This window comes from Lithobates pipiens, unplaced genomic scaffold, assembly GCF_037356315.1.
Source record: "Lithobates pipiens isolate NorthernLeopardFrog02 unplaced genomic scaffold, aLitPip1_a1.2 Scaffold_16, whole genome shotgun sequence".
NCBI lineage: Eukaryota > Metazoa > Chordata > Amphibia > Anura > Ranidae > Lithobates > Lithobates pipiens.
The window spans coordinates 225546507-225562352 of NW_027507748.1; the positions used below are offsets into that span (position 1 = coordinate 225546507).

At 47.3% G+C, this 15846-nt stretch overlaps 1 protein-coding gene across 3 annotated transcripts in view; it reads left to right on the top strand.

Annotated features, from left to right (window-relative positions):
- Window positions 1–5285: 5285 nt before the first annotated feature.
- The window catches only part of KLHL12 (kelch like family member 12), a 63414-nt gene continuing 52853 nt past the window's right edge, over window positions 5286–15846 (top strand). For 2 of the 3 annotated variants that reach the window (XM_077481151.1, XM_077481149.1), the window contains exons 1-2: window positions 5286–5407; window positions 10706–10804. The gene's annotated coding sequence lies outside the window, so the exon portion shown is untranslated. The remainder of the gene's footprint in view (window positions 5408–10705; window positions 10805–15846) is intronic. The other variant, XM_077481150.1, reaches the window with a different exon arrangement.

Consider the following 15846-nt stretch of genomic DNA (forward strand, 5'->3'; position numbering starts at 1 on the left):
CGCCTGGAGTATCTGGGCTTGCTGCTGGACTCCTCAGAAGCGAGAGTTTTTCTCCCTTCAGACAAGCTGCAGACTCTTCAAGCTGCGGTGAAGTTGTCGATGAGCCGCAGGTGGTCGTCGCTGCGCTTCTGCATACTCATTCTGGGCCTCATGATAGCCACTTTTGAGGCGGCAACGTAGCAGTTATCTGAAGTAGAGTTAAGGTTAGCAAGATATGCAATGATATTACATATTGAAATAGACATTTTAGCATTCTACCTAATACCTTATATGACAACTTTATGTGATACCTTGGTCACATCCATTACAAGGCTACAAGGGCGTCCGATCAGGATCCAGTTCAATAACGCCATGGCAGTGGCCTACATCAACCATCAAGGAGGAACAAGGAGCTCAGCTGCAGCACGGGTGGTCTCTCACATCCTCCAGTTGGCAGAGCGACATGTGCCTGCCCTGTCGGTCATATATATCCCATGTGCAGAAAACTGGCAGGCGGACTACCTAAGCCGTCAGATGCTGAACCCAGGGGAATGGTCGCTGCATCCGGAGGTATTCAGGCTCCTTTCCCTAAGGTGGGGCACACCAGATGTGGACCTCTTGGCCTCTCGGCTCAATCGAAAGGTGCAGAGGTTCATGTCCAGGACAAGAGACTCCTGTGTGAACATGTCAGACTCGTTGGTGGCTCCATGGGGGCATTATCAGCTGATTTATGCCTTCCCCCACTCAAACTTCTACCACATCTGCTGCGCAGAGTGGAGGCTGAGAGGATTCCATTAATCCTGATTGCCCCAGATTGGCCTCGGCGTCCTTAGTACCCCTAACTAGTACGACTTGTGGCGGATGGTCCTTGGTGGCTACCACTGCGAGAGGACCTTCTAGCGCAAGGTCCGATACTTCATCCTGCTTTACCGTCGCTGGTTTTAATGGCATGGCTGTTGAAAACCAGATGCTACAGGACTGTGGTCTGTTAGACTCTGTAATTTCCACTATGCTGAGGGCACAGAAGTCTTCTTCTCAGAAGATTTACCATCGTACATGGAAGGTTTATATCTCCATGTGTGAGGAGATGGGGTGGCGTCCACACACTTATTCAGTTTCCAGGATCCTGCTGTTTTTGCAGTGAGGAGTGGATCAAAAACTTGCCCTAAGCACCATCAAGGGACAGATATCAGCCTTGGTTGTCTTTTTCCAACACCTCTTAGCGACTCCTTCATTGGTGGGTACCTTTGTGCAAGGGGTTCGACACATAGCGTCTCTCCGGTTCAACCACAGCTACCTCTGGGGGGGCTTTAGAAACCACCGTTTGAGAACATTAGGGAGATTCCCTTGTTAACACTCTCTCAGGAAGTAGTTTTTCTAGTGGCTATTACGTCTGCCAGGAGGGTGTCTGAGTTGCCGGCCTTGTGCAAGTCTCCCTACCTGGTCATCCACAAGGATAATGTGGTGCTAGGTCCGCAGCCCTCTTTCCTTCCAAAGGTGGTTTCAGCTTTCCATCTAAATGAGGACATTGCGTTATCTTCCTTATATCCTAAGCCGACACACCCAAAAGAGGTTGCCTTACATTCCCTGTACGTGGTCCGGGCTTTACGGGGGCAATTTGTCTGCTACGGCTCCCTTCCGAAAGTCAGACTGGCGGTCTCGTCATCCACCATTTCTCGGTGGATCAGACAGATCGTGGTTCAGGCCTATGCCTTAAAGGGGCGGGTGCCCCCTTTTCCTGTAATGGCTCATTCCACCAGAGAAATTGGGACCTCCTGGGCTTTCCGACATCAAGCGTCTGTCTCCCAAGTGTGTAAGGCAGCGACTTGGTCGTCTGTTCACACTTTCAATAAAGTCTACAAAGTTGATGTAAGCGCATCTTCGGATGCTTGCTTTGGCCACAAGGTTTTGCAGATGGCTGTGTAAGGTTGCTATTACACTTTCTTTAAGCTACTAGTTTGTTGTAGTGCATCTTTTGATGCACAAGTTGGCCGCTGATTTTGATGGCGGCCATTTAAGATGCCGACTCTTCAGTTGAGGTGTTCCCTTTGTTGTGGGTGAAGTTATGTTTTGCTGTTTCTACCCTTCGTTTTTTGACACTGCTTGGGGATGTCCCTAAGGTGAAGAATTAAAAGAGCTGTGGCCATCAATGAACGAAAGAAAAAATTGGATTTTTGTACTCACTGTAAAATCCTTTTCTCTGAAGTTCATTGACAGACACAGCACCCACCCCTCCTATTTATGTTTGTACTGCTTTTTGACAAACTGAGCTGCAGGAAGCAGGGTGAGGGGTTATAGCCAGAGGGACCGCCCCCTGGGCAGTGCTGTGCAGTCTTGCTGTTTTTAAGGTCAAGAATTAAAGGAGCTGTGTCCGTCAATTAACTTTTTTCCAACACAGGGTGCCACATGCATGGTTGTGCATTACTGTGTCTCAGTAGATGAACATGAAGGCGGCGGTCCCCACAAGAAAATCTGTGCCCTGAGCCCACCCTTTTTTTTAAACCCATTAGAGCCAAAGGCTCTAATCATGTGCTTAAAAAAAACCAACCCATTGGAATCAATGCTTCTGATGCCCTGCATGTAAATTAGGGGCCGGGCGCATGGATTAGGGGGGCGGCTCCCCTGTGCCCCATATGGATGGGCCGCCACTGCTGTGTCTTGTGGTCAAAGATGCATTGCCTTAGGGCTCATTTATACCTGTGGCTATCATTGACTGCCCTCTGAAAATATGATGCGGTGGATCTCTTTTACCAAAAACAGGTGATAGGCAGCTGACAGGCGATGTCACCTCCTGGAGGCCTCTTTTAACCCTTGAAAGCTCCCTGTTCCACAATTGTGTGCATTAGACATGGCCCTTTCTCTTTGGATGGTTTGTGATTGGCAGCCCAAGCCTGGCATGGGGTCAAAACTTGCCGTGGCATTCGTGACCACCCCATATATAGGCTACATAAAGTGAAGGTGGGTGGTCGGGGCATGGGTCAACCATCGATCTCCTCCTCTCCCTGGTGCAAGTTTAAGCCTAGTGTGTTGGCTGTTGGGGTATAATTTAAAATGATTGGCATTGCAATACTTCACTTAACACCCCCCCAATGCAAAAATGTGTTTCCGCTTAAAAGGAGGGACATTATGTAAAGGTTCTGTGTCCATGCAAATGTTATTTGTTTTAATCACTTCCCGACCAGCCGCCGCAGTTATACTGCGACAGGTTGGCTCTCCTGTGTGAATTGCCGTCATTGTATGTTGGGCGCGTACACGGCGATCCATGCGTGCCCATTCACTAGCAGAGGAGTTAATCAATGGGTCCGGCAGATTTAACGTTAATGCAAATCCTCCACAGAGAGGCAGAACCGGGATCTGCCAGTGTAAACTGATACCCGTACTGTTAGGAGAGTAGGGTGAGATCGTCTGTTCCTAGTGATCAGGAACAGCGATCTCTCTGTACTCCCTATCAGTTCACTCCCCCCACTGTTAGAAAGCACCTTCCTGGGGAACATTTAACCCTTTGCTCACCCCTGGTGTTAACCAATTCCCTGTCAGTGTCATTTATACAGTAATCAGTGCATTTTTGTAGCAGCTAAATCCCCCAAAAAAGTTGCAATCCTGCTAAAAATTGAAGATCACTGCCATTACTAGTAAAATAATTAATAAATAATAATAATGCCATAAATCTATCCTCTATTTTGTAGATGTGTTAATTTTTGCGCAAACCAATCAATATATGCTAATTGGGATTTTTTTTACCAGAAATATATAGAAGAATACATATTGGCCTAAAATGAAGAAGAAATTCATTTTTTTTTTTTTTTTGGTATTTATTATAGCAAAAAGTAAAAAACATTTTTTTTTCAAAATTGTCGCTCTCTTTTTGTTTACAAAAAAAATAAAAACCGCAGAGGTAATCAAATACCACCAAAAGAAAGCTCTATTTGTGGGTAAAAAAAGGACATCAATTTAGTTTGGGTACAACATTGCACGACCGCTCAATTGTCCATTAAATTGACGCAGTGCCGTATCGCAAAAAATGGCCTGGTCAGGAAGTGGGTAAATCCTTACGGGGCTGAAGTGGTTAACCGCCTCTCGTTCTGGGAGGCCATCATATGACGTCCGCCCAGAACAACCGCTCTTGCATGCCAACGGGGGTGCGCATTGTGGCAATCGGTGGTGCTGTCGAACACACCGATACACCGATCTCGATAAAGAGCCTCTGTCAGAGGCTCTTTACCACGTGATCAGCCGTGTCCAATCGTGGCTGATCACGACGTAAACAGGAAGAGCCGTTGATCGGCTTTTCCGCATTCACATCTAACAGACGCGAGCAGAGGAGAGACGATGGGCTGCTCTCCCGAGAGGGAGGGTCTGTGCCGATTGTTTATCAGAGCAGCCCACCCCCTCGGATGCCCACCCAGGCACCCAGAACCACCAGGAATTGGCACCACCCTGGACCACCAGGTATGCCACCCTAGACCACTAGGGAAATGCCAATCAGTGCCCATCCCCAATGCCTGCCAGTGCCATCAGTGATGCCTATCAATGCCATCTATCAGTTCCACAAATTAGTGCCCAGCAATGCTGCCTATCAGTGCCACCCATGAATACCCATCAATGCAGTCTTTCAGTGCCCATCAGTGTCGCCTATTAGTGCCACCCATGAGTGCTCATCAGTGCCACCTATCAATGCCCATCAATGCTGCATATCAGTGCCACCTCATCGGTGCCACCTTATCAGTGCCCCTTAGTGCTGCCTTATAAGTGCCCATTAGTGAAGGAGAAAACTTACTTATTTACAAAATTTTATAACAAACAAAAGAAAAACTTTTTTTTTTTTTTTTAAATGTAGGTCTTTTTTTATTTCTTTAGCAAAAAAATTAAAAACGCGGAGGTGATCAAATACCACCAAAAGAAAGCTCCATTTATGTGAACAAAATGATAAAAAATTCTGTTTGGGTACAGTGTAGCACGATTGTGCAATTGTCATTTAAACAGCGACAGCGCTGAAAGCTTGGGCAGGAAGGGGGGTGTAAGTGCCTGGTATTGAGGTGGTTAAAAGAACAAATTCCAAAATGAATTAAAACGCATTCTTTTGTCTCATGTGTTATGCATTAACATAAGCCAGCCTTCCTAAATTCCAAAGAAACAGGGGAAAACATAATTTGCTAATTGTAAGGCTTTCTGTTTATTTATTGGGCAAGAAGATGACTTGAACTGCTTTCTTGTGCTAAACACTAGAGGCAGACTGTTTTCTGTACTCGTCTCCTTCCTGAGTTTCCGGGTGGCTGTGAAACGCTGAGCTAACAATGTAGTTTGTCTCCACAAAAAAGGCGTCCAATGAGCTCTTCTGAAGACACTACAATCTGTATCGCCGATAGCATGCGCTATATGGACAGCACAGCGATGTCATCAGGAAGCGCCAGACAAGACAGGACTGGGAGTAAGTTAAAAGGCGATTGTGATTGTGGTGTGTGTGTTATTTGATTCTATATTGCTGTAGGTGAAAGCTTGATGTTAATGCACTACTTGGAAGCCTTGCACTGAGTTACATTCCGGCGGAATAGTTAGGAAGGTGTCTGTGTGGAATACACATATGTATGTACAGTTGTTGGGTCTGTAGTAGATGCAGACAGATTGTGCAGTAGAATGTAGAGATACCAGAACCCCGCTGCATGATGCTCTTGGTGGTTCTCCCACTGTGTTGGGTAAGAATTTCAAATGAAAATTCTTAGGAAAAGAATGTCGTAAGAAAGTTTTTTATTTTATTTATTTTTTTATAATCATTAGGGGTTGAATCGATGTTTGTTTTTGACCGCAGTAATGAGAAAATTCGAAAGAGCAGGATGGAGTAAACATTTTACTAAAGCTGGCCATAGACAGTTTTAATCTCAGATTCAGCAGTAGTGATGAGCTCAGGTGTGTTCACAGGGAACACGTGCAGAGCCCGCCAGGAAGTCGGCGCTGCGCTAATCAGAGACAGTGAGACATTTCCCGTTCTCTGCAGCTGCACATTGGGGCAATGTCTCACTGCCTGTGATTAGCGCAGCCTTCTTGGTGGGCTCTACATGTGTTCCATGCGAACACGTCTAAACTCATCCCTATTTAGCAGGGACTGGCTGAGATTCGAACTATGTATGGGCAGGCTGAATGTGCCCAAGTTGATCGATCAACTTGGGTATGACCAGCCTGTTGAATCTTGCATACGATTATTGCTAGTGGCTATTATAGCTGGTAGCCGTAATCACTAGGGTTGTCCCGATACTAATATCTGCACCGATACTGAGCATTTTCCCAAGTACTACTCGGGTAAATGCTCCTGATGCTTCACCCGATACTAGGACAGTCAGCAGCGATTGGTGCGTGGGGGAGTTACAAGCTTCTCCCCTCGTGGTTTTCAGCTGCTTTAGTGGAATCTATACAGTGGTGATCGGTGCTTGTAACTCTCCCATACACGATCAGCGCTGACTGTCACCGCATCCTCCGTGCCCCCCTCCATTCTGCTGTCCCTCTCCGTGTTGTCGTCCTCCTTCCTTTTCTGTATGGCCGCTCGGATAGGCACAGGCCGCGATCCGTGGAGCATTCTGCGATTTCGGCCTCTGTACAGTGGAGGGGAGAGATCGGATGGCAGCAGCGCTGTGGGCTGCATCTGTAGTGCCCACAGCGCTGCTCTGTGACAATTGCAGTCACAGCCATCCCTCCATACTCTGCCAATATTCTGCCATACCCAGCCATATCCTGCAATACTCAGTAATACCCAGCCATACTTGGCAATACCTAGCCATACCCACCCATGCTCAGCCAATATTACAGTGGGGGAGATTGTGGATATTACAGTGGGGACTATATGGTGGTGGAATTTTCACAGATTTTTGCAAATTCGTTTATTATTTGCTAATCCGAAAAATGATCTGATCAGTGAATCTGATCCGAGGAACGATCCGATCCGTGAGTTTTTTGATCAGTTGCACCTAGAGCTGCCACGACGAGTCGACGTAATCGAATACGTTGACTACAATAATACGTCAACGTGCGTGCAGGGCATCGATGCGTCACAGTGCTCCGTATCTCCCGCTCTCCTCCGTGCTGCCATCCCCCTCTCTTCTCTCTCTCCGTGCCGCCGTCCCCCTCTCTTCTCCCCCTCCGTGCCGCTGTCCCTAGGGGTGCAATAGATCGTCACCGATCCGTGATCCGAACGGGTCACCCCGCTCGGATCGGCACCTGCCGTGCTCCGCAGAGCACTCTGCGGTACCGGCCTTAGGAGAGGCCACGGTTTCGGCCTAGCTCCGAAGCGGCAGCCATCTTTCTACACCAAGGCATTTACAATGTGATCGCTCCGTACCCAGCCCATACTCTGCCAGCCCATACTATACTCTGCAATACAATACTATACTCTGCGAGCCCATACTATACTCTGCGAGCCCAGCCCATACTCTGCCAGCCAATGCAATACAATACTCTGCCAGCCAATGCAATACAATACTCTGCAATACAATACTCTCAAGGTTATCCAAAGGATTAATTAGCTAATCAAAAAAAAAAACCCACTAGATTCATAAAAAATAATCGGATAGTCGTTGAATAATCGATAGATTAGTCAACAGACAAATTAATCGTTAGTTGCACCCCTAGTAATCCTCCCGGCGGGTACCTATCCCCTGCCAGGAGAACACAATGGCTCCATGGGAGGGATCCCCAATCAACACTGTGTTGATTGGGAAATCAATCATTTTTCTTTCCTTCATCTATGGACGGCTTTACAGTATATGTGGGTTTTGTTCAGTAAAGTCCATTCGTTCCAAAAATCAAATGTTGAAAGCATTTTTCTTAAGACTTTCTGTTTGAAATTCTATCCATCTAAGGTTAGCCTAACCATTTTAGCAGTGTTTATACTAGGGGTGCACGGAATGTTTTTTTTGGTGCCGATACCAAAAATGAAAAATACGCTAGGCCGAAAACCGATACTGAAACAGCACCTATACCAAAAGTGAGTGTGTTTTTTAAAAATATTTTTATACAGGAGATGGTCAGCGACTGGGGACATGGTACCCACTAGTTCCCATCAGATGCAGGCAGCCTATGTCCCCATTGCAGCCTGTGAAGGGAGAGGAGAGCCACCTCCACACCTCCACCTGTTTGATTACAGCGCTGGGAACATCACAGCTTTCATTTCAATAGCTGTGTGTTCCCCGATGCGTGCTGTCACATCCAGCCCCCCCCCCCCCCCGTCTGGGGAACTTTTATAGACAGATCTCCCGTCCCAGGATCCGAGCAAGCCACCCATTGACTTGTATGGGCAGACGGGTGTCACCCGCCTGCCATTCGATCCAATAAGATCTGTTCAAAACAGATGGATGACGATACGTTTGCCATCTGTCCAGCGGATTGGTTGACAACGGACAGGTGGATCCTTTTTCATCCGATCTCCCATGGAGGACAGCGGGGCTCTGACAGGTCTGTCCATGCACAGTGAGCAGAGAACTTACCTGTCGTGCACCAGCTCAGCGGAGATCAACAGCGCAATCTCACACTGAGCTGGCGGAGTCCAGAGTGGATCCACCCTGTGTGAAAGGGGCCTTACACATATATGCGTTTATTTTTGCATTTACATTTTAACCTCTAGCTGAAAACATACACTCACCGGCCACTTTATTAGGTAAACCTTGCTAGATCCTCTTTTGCCTTCAGAACTACCTTCGTTCTTTGTGGCATAGATTCAACAAGGTGTTGGAAACATTCCTTAGAGATTTTGGTCCATATTGATATAACGTGATGTCGTTGCTGCAGATTTGTCGGCTGCACATCCATGATGCAAATCTCCTATTCCACCACATCCTGAAGGGGCTCTATTGGATTGAGATCTGGTACTTGTGGAGGCATTATCCTGCTGGAAGTAGACATCAGAAGATGGGTACACTTTAGTCAGGGCTGTCTTGTACATAGGACGTTGTATTGGCCGTAAGGCTGTATTGTCAATAACCACACCAGGTACAGTGTTTTAGAAATGTAAAATAACATTTTATGTTTTGTTATAATTAAACAGATATGTGGGCATGTGCTAGGTTGTGTTGAAAAGTGCTTTTATTACTGTTGTAAAGAGAACCCTGATGCATTTTGTTGTATGTATACTAAGGTTGCACCGATACTGGGTGTTTGCATGAGTACTTGTACTTGTGCAAATGCTCCGCTTCTTGACCCCATACTTGGGCAGACTCAGAGATGATCTGTGCATGGGGGGGGGGAGGAGAGTTGCAAGCACTGATCTCTGTATAGCTTTTCTGACAGCCGCTTCTTCTCCTCTCCCTTTTTGCTTCTGCCAGGGAGATTGGTGCATGTAACTGCCCCCACCGCTGCCCCAATCACATCCGACTGTCCCCCTCTTTGCTCCCCGAGTCCTTCTCCAGGTCCCGATCCATTTGGTCCTCCTGGGTCCCCCTCTGTGTCCTCTCCGGCTCTCCGTGTCCCAGATCTTTCTGGACGGGGGGGGTGGAGGAAGGAGCCGGTAAATCTGACATATCAGCTCATTCCTTTTCCAAATGCACCCGGATCACTGACCCTGTCCATTCATAACTGAAACATAGTAACCTGTGTTTTCAATGAGTCAGTTAAAACGGGATTGCACTGTGGAAAAAAATATTAAAAGCCAGCAGCTACAAATACTGCAGCTGCTGACTTTTAATAAATGGACACTCACCTGTCCCGGGGTCCAGCGATGCCGAGGCCGATCGATCTCTCGGCTGCTGCCGTCACCATTCTAGGTGAGGGAATCAGGAAGTGGAGTGCTGCGGCTTCCCTCCCTGGTTCCCTACTGCGCATGCGCGAGTCGCGCAGCGCAATAGGAATTGTCTGCGCTGTCTCTGGGACCGTGTGTGTCCCAGCAGACAGCGCGCAGGGACAGGAAGAGGCATAGACTCCCGTGGGAGTCTATGCCCGGAAGTGGGTGTAAATACCTGTCTTTGACAGGTATCTGCACCCCCTCCCCCCCTGAAAGGTGCCAATTGTAACACCGGAGGGGGGGGAGGGTTCCGATCAGCGGAAGTTCCACTTTAGGGTGGAACCCCGCTTTAATGGAGAGGAGCCGCTGTCTCCTGTCCATTCTTCTTCAGTGCAGCTGAGGCTGCAGAGACAGGGACTGGGGAATCTCTATCCCAGACGAGATATCAGAGGGTTGTTTATACCCTTGAAATCTTGCCAAACACTCCCCCAACAAGGAGGATAAGAAAAACAAAATTGTATGAAATAAAAATAAAAAAACGACTGAGCCGTGTGCCACTGTCACATGACATAAAAAAAAAAGGTATTGGCGAGTCTTAAAGTGGCATTGGTGCAACCCTAATGTATACAGCAGTAAAGTATATCTTATCTTAAAAGGATGGATATAGTCAGCAACAATACTCAGGTAGGCCGTGGTGTTTAAACAATGCTCAATTGGTACTAAGGGGCCCAAAGTGTGCTAAGAAAATATTCCCCACGCCATTACACCACCACAACCAACCTAAACTATTGATGCAAGGCAGGATGAATCTATGCTTTCATATTGTTTATGCCAAATTCTGACCCTACCATCTGCTGTAGCCCATCTGCTTCAAGGTTCAATGTGTTGTGTGTTCAGAGATGATATTCTGCATACCTTGGTTGTAACAAGCAGGGTGGATTTTATTTTAAATTATTTAAATCCCTAGTAAAAAGGCTTGATTTAAATCATATTTTTTAAAGCACAACTGTCATCTCTATCCTGCAGTGGCTCCTGCTATTGACTCTCTGACAGTCCGATTCACTTTAATGGGATGGCTGGTGATGTAGCAGTGACGCCACAAGGTGAGGGACGTGGCGGCAGAAGGTGAGTGGATGCCCGCTAACAGTAGCTGCTATGATGGGTCTGAAATGACAGGTGCTCTTTAAATGTAGGGACTCATTCTTGCTGGTAGTTAGAATCTTGTTTGTAAGCAAAATAAAGGTTTTATAATTAGAATAATAAGCTGTCAGGTCAACATACAGTTTTTAGTGTACATAGATTTGCAAAACAATGGGATAAAGGAGTATTCCTGAACTTTGTTTTATCTCATGGTTACTGTGAAATTTTGTGAATGCATCAATGCAGTGCATGTTAACTCAGTTTGCAGAGCTTGGATTCACTGAATGAGTTTACCAAAAATGTAAATATTGCAGAATACACAGCCTCATGCTACATAACTAAGCTCCATTTCATGCTAAATAAACTAAATTATTAATGTATCTTAAATATAAAACCTAATGTTTGATAGGTTTTTACTGCAAAAGCGTTTTATTAAAATAAATTTGATAAATTAAACCGCTTAAGGACCGCCTCACACCGATATACGTCGGCAGAATGGCACGGCTGGGCACAAGCACGTACAGGTATGTTGCCCTTTAAGTACCCAGCCGTGGCACTCGCGACCTGGTCCTGAGCTTCGTCACCGTGGCCGCAAGACCCGCGGACCCGATCGCCACAGGTGTCCCGCGATCGGATCACAGAGCTGAAGAACGAGGAGAGGTAATTGTAAACAAACCTCTCCTCGTCCTTCCTAGGCTGTCACTGATCGTCTGTTCTCTGTTATAGGGAAAGGCAATCAATGACATCACACACCAAGCCACACCCCCCACAGTAAAAAACAAAACACACACTTAACCCCTACACTGCCCCCTAGTGGTTAACCCCTTCACTGCCAGTGACATTTGTACAGTAATCAGTGCATTTTTAATCTGCATTTTTAAACTGCTGTATTAATGCCAATGGTCCCAAAAATGTGTCGAAATTGTCCGACGTGTCCGCCATAATGTTGCAGTCACAATAAAAATCACTGATCGCCGCCATTACTAGTAAAATATATATATATATTAATAACAATGCCATAAAACTATCCCCTATTTTGTAGACGCTATAACTTTTGCGCAAACCAAAAGCTTATTGCGATTTTTACTTTTACCAAAAATATGTAGAATACGTATCGACCTAAACTGAAGAAAAAAAATGTTTTTTATATATTTTTGGGGGATATTTATTATAGCAAAAAGTAAAAAATATTGATTTTTTTTTTTTTTTTCAAAATTGTCGCTCTATTTTTGTTTACAGCACAAAAAAATAAAAACCGCAAGGGTGATCAAATACCACGAAAAGAAAGCTCTATTTGTGGGAAAAAAAGGACGCCAATTTTGTTTGGGAGCCACATTGCATGATTGCGCAATTGTCAGTTAAAACGACGCAGTGCCGAATCGCAAAAGGGGCTTGGTCCTTTAGCTGCAAAATGGTCCGGGGCTTAAAGTGGTTAAAAATAAATAAATAAAATAATTTGATTTATATCCACCCTGGTAACGAGGTGTTATTTGAGTTACTGTTGCCTCTCTATCATCTTGAACCAGTCTCCCCATTCTTCTCTGACATCAACAAGGCATTTTCCACCACACAGCTGCCGCTCACTGGATATCTTCTTTTTTTTTTTTTTTTTTTTGGACCATTCTCTGCAAACCCTAGAGATGCTTGTGCGTCACTTTAATCCCTTTTATTCCCCATTCTGATGTTCAGTTTGAACTTCAGAAAGTCGCCTTCACCACGTCTAGATGTCTAAATACATTGCGTTTCAGACATGTGATTGGCTGACTAGCAATTTGTGTTACCAAGCAATTGAGTAGGTGTACTTAAAAAAGTGGCCAGTGAGTTTATATTTTGGGGCTTTAACCACTTGACCACTGGGCACTTAAACCCCCTTAATAACCAGACCAATTTTCAGCTTTCGGTGCTCTCACATTTTGAATGACAATTACTCAGTCATGCAACACTGTACCCATATGAAATTTTTGTCCTTTTTTTCACACAAATAGAGCTTTCTTTTGGTGGTATTTAATCACCGCTGGGTTTTTTATTTTTTGTACTATAAAAGAAAATACAGAAAATTCTGTTAAAAAAAAAAAAAAAAAAAAAGAATTTTTCTTTGTTTCTGTTATAAAATTTAGCAGATTAGTAATTTTTCTTCATAAATTTAGGCAAATTTATACTACTACATATCTTTGGTAAAAATAAGTACAAATTGGTGGATATTATTTGGTCTTTGTGAAAGTTATAGAGTCCTCAAGCTATGGTACCAATATCTGAAAATTTATCATACCTGAAGTACTGACGGCCTATCTCATTTCTTGAGATCCTAACATGCCGGAAAAGTACAAGTACCCCCCAGATGACCCCTTTTTGGAAAGAAGACATTCCAAGGTATTTGGTAAGAGGCATGGTGAGTTTTTTGAAGTTGTCATTTTGTTCCCGCAATTCTTTGCAAAATCAAGAGTTTTTTTTTTTTTTCACAAAATTGTCATATCAGGTTATTTCTCACACACAGCATATGCATACCACAAATTACACCCCCAAAACACATTCTGCTATTACCCCCGAGTACGGCGATACCACATGTCTGAGGCCGCGTACACACGGGCGGACTGTTCGCCCAACCTTGTCCGCTGAACAGTGTTTGGGCGGACAGTCCGCTCGTGTGTGGGCTTTCAGCGGACAGTTTCAGCGGACAGTTGGACGGACAAAGTCTTTCGGAAATTCCGAAAAACTGTCCGCTGAAACTGTGTTTGAGCGAACAGTCCGCCCGTGTGTGGGCCTGTCCGCTGTACTTTCGAAATGAGCGGACTGTTCCCGCTCGGAAAGTCCGCCCATTTCGAGCGCGTGTACAGGTAGGCGGGGCCCGCGAAGGAGACGTCGCGGGCTCCGCCGCCTGGAATGGGCTTAAAGGGGAACCCCAACGCCGAAAAAAATCGGCGTGGGGGTTCCCCCAAAGTCCACACCAGACCCTTGTCCGAGCACGCTACCCGGCCGGCCAGGAAAGGGGGGCGAGCGAGCGCGCCCCCCCCTCCTGAGCCGTACCAGGCCGCGTGCCCTCAACATGGGGGGTGCCTTGGGGAAGGGGGGGCCGCGCGGCCCCCCCCACCCCAAAGCACCTTGTCCCCATGTTGATGAGGACAAGGGCCTCTTCCCGACAACCCTGGCCGTTGGTTGTCGGGGTCTGCGGGCGGGGGGCTTATCGGAATCCGGGAGCCCCCTTTAAGAAGGGGGCCCCCGGATACCGGCCCCCCACCCTATGTGAATGAGTATGGGGTACAATGTACCCCTACCCATTCACCTGTGAAATAAAGTACAAAAAAAAACACAACACAGGGAAAAAATATTTTATTGCACAGCTCCGGGGGTCTTCCGTCTTCGGGGGTCTTCTCGCCGGACTCCTCCGCTATCTGTGTGTAGCTCTTTTACTAGCGGAGGAGTCCGGCCTTCTCCCGACTTCGGGGGTCTTGTCCCCCTCTTCGGTTCTTCTGCCGGGCCACCGCGCCTTCTTGTAGCTCTTTTACAGGCGGTGGCCCGGTCTTCTGTCGCCGCTGTCGTCGCCGCCGCCGCCGCCGCCTTCCGTTCTTGTTCTTCTTCTTGTTCTTCTTCTTCTTCTCCTGGAGATGTTGACTCGACGAGCTCTCCGGCCGGAATGCCAGAGCCGCGCTGTGCGGTCACTTATATAGTGACAATGGGGCGGTGTCATATGGTATATGTCACATGGGTTGGTCACATGGTGACCCCGCCCCCTTACGATGTCATAGTCCCCATGTGACATCAACCCATGTGACCAACCCATGTGACATATACCATGTGACACCGCCCCATTGTCACTATATAAGTGACCGCACAGCGCGGCTCTGGCATTCCGGCCGGAGGGAGCGACGTGTCAACATCGCCTGGAGAAGAAGAAGAACAAGAAGAAGAACAAGAACGGAAGGCGGCGGCGGCGACGACAGCGGCGACAGAAGACCGGGCCACCGCCTGTAAAAGAGCTACAAGAAGGCGCGGTGGCCCGGCAGAAGAACCGAAGAGGGGGACAAGACCCCCGAAGTCGGGAGAAGGCCGGACTCCTCCGCTAGTAAAAGAGCTACACACAGATAGCGGAGGAGTCCGGCGAGAAGACCCCCGAAGACGGAAGACCCCCGGAGCTGTGCAATAAAATATTTTTTCCCTGTGTTGTGTTTTTTTTTGTACTTTATTTCACAGGTGAATGGGTAGGGGTACATTGTACCCCATACTCATTCACATAGGGTGGGGGGCCGGTATCCGGGGGCCCCCTTCTTAAAGGGGGCTCCCGGATTCCGATAAGCCCCCCGCCCGCAGACCCCGACAACCAACGGCCAGGGTTGTCGGGAAGAGGCCCTTGTCCTCATCAACATGGGGACAAGGTGCTTTGGGGTGGGGGGGCCGCGTGGCCCCCCCTTCCCCAAGGCACCCCCCCCATGTTGAGGGCACGCGGCCTGGTACGGCTCAGGAGGGGGGGCGCGCTCGCTCGCCCCCCTTTCCTGGCCGGCCGGGTAGCGTGCTCGAACAAGGGTCTGGTGTGGACTTTGGGGGAACCCCCACGCCGATTTTTTTCGGCGTTGGGGTTCCCCTTTAAGCCCATTCCAGGCGGCGGAGCCCGCGAAGTCTCCTTCGCGGGCCCCGCCTACCTGTACACGCGCTCGAAATGGGCGGATTTGCCTCCTCCTTACGTGGGCGAGTCCGTTCATTTCAAAAGTTGAGCGAACTGTTTGCCCAACCTTGTTCGTCAAACAGTCCGCTCGTGTGTGGGCAAGTCCGCTCATGCAAATTTTGAGCGGACTGTTTGCCGAAACTGTTTGACGAACAAGGTTGGGCAAACAGTCCGCGCGTGTGTACGCGGCCTGAGACTTTTACACAGCGTGGCCACATACAGAGGCCCAACATGCAGGGAGCACCATCAGGCGTTCTGGAGCACCCAGGACAATTCTGACATTTCTCTCCTACATGTAAAAATCATCATTTATTTGCTACAAAGTTACATAGAACCCCAAAACATTTATATATATATATATATAATATAT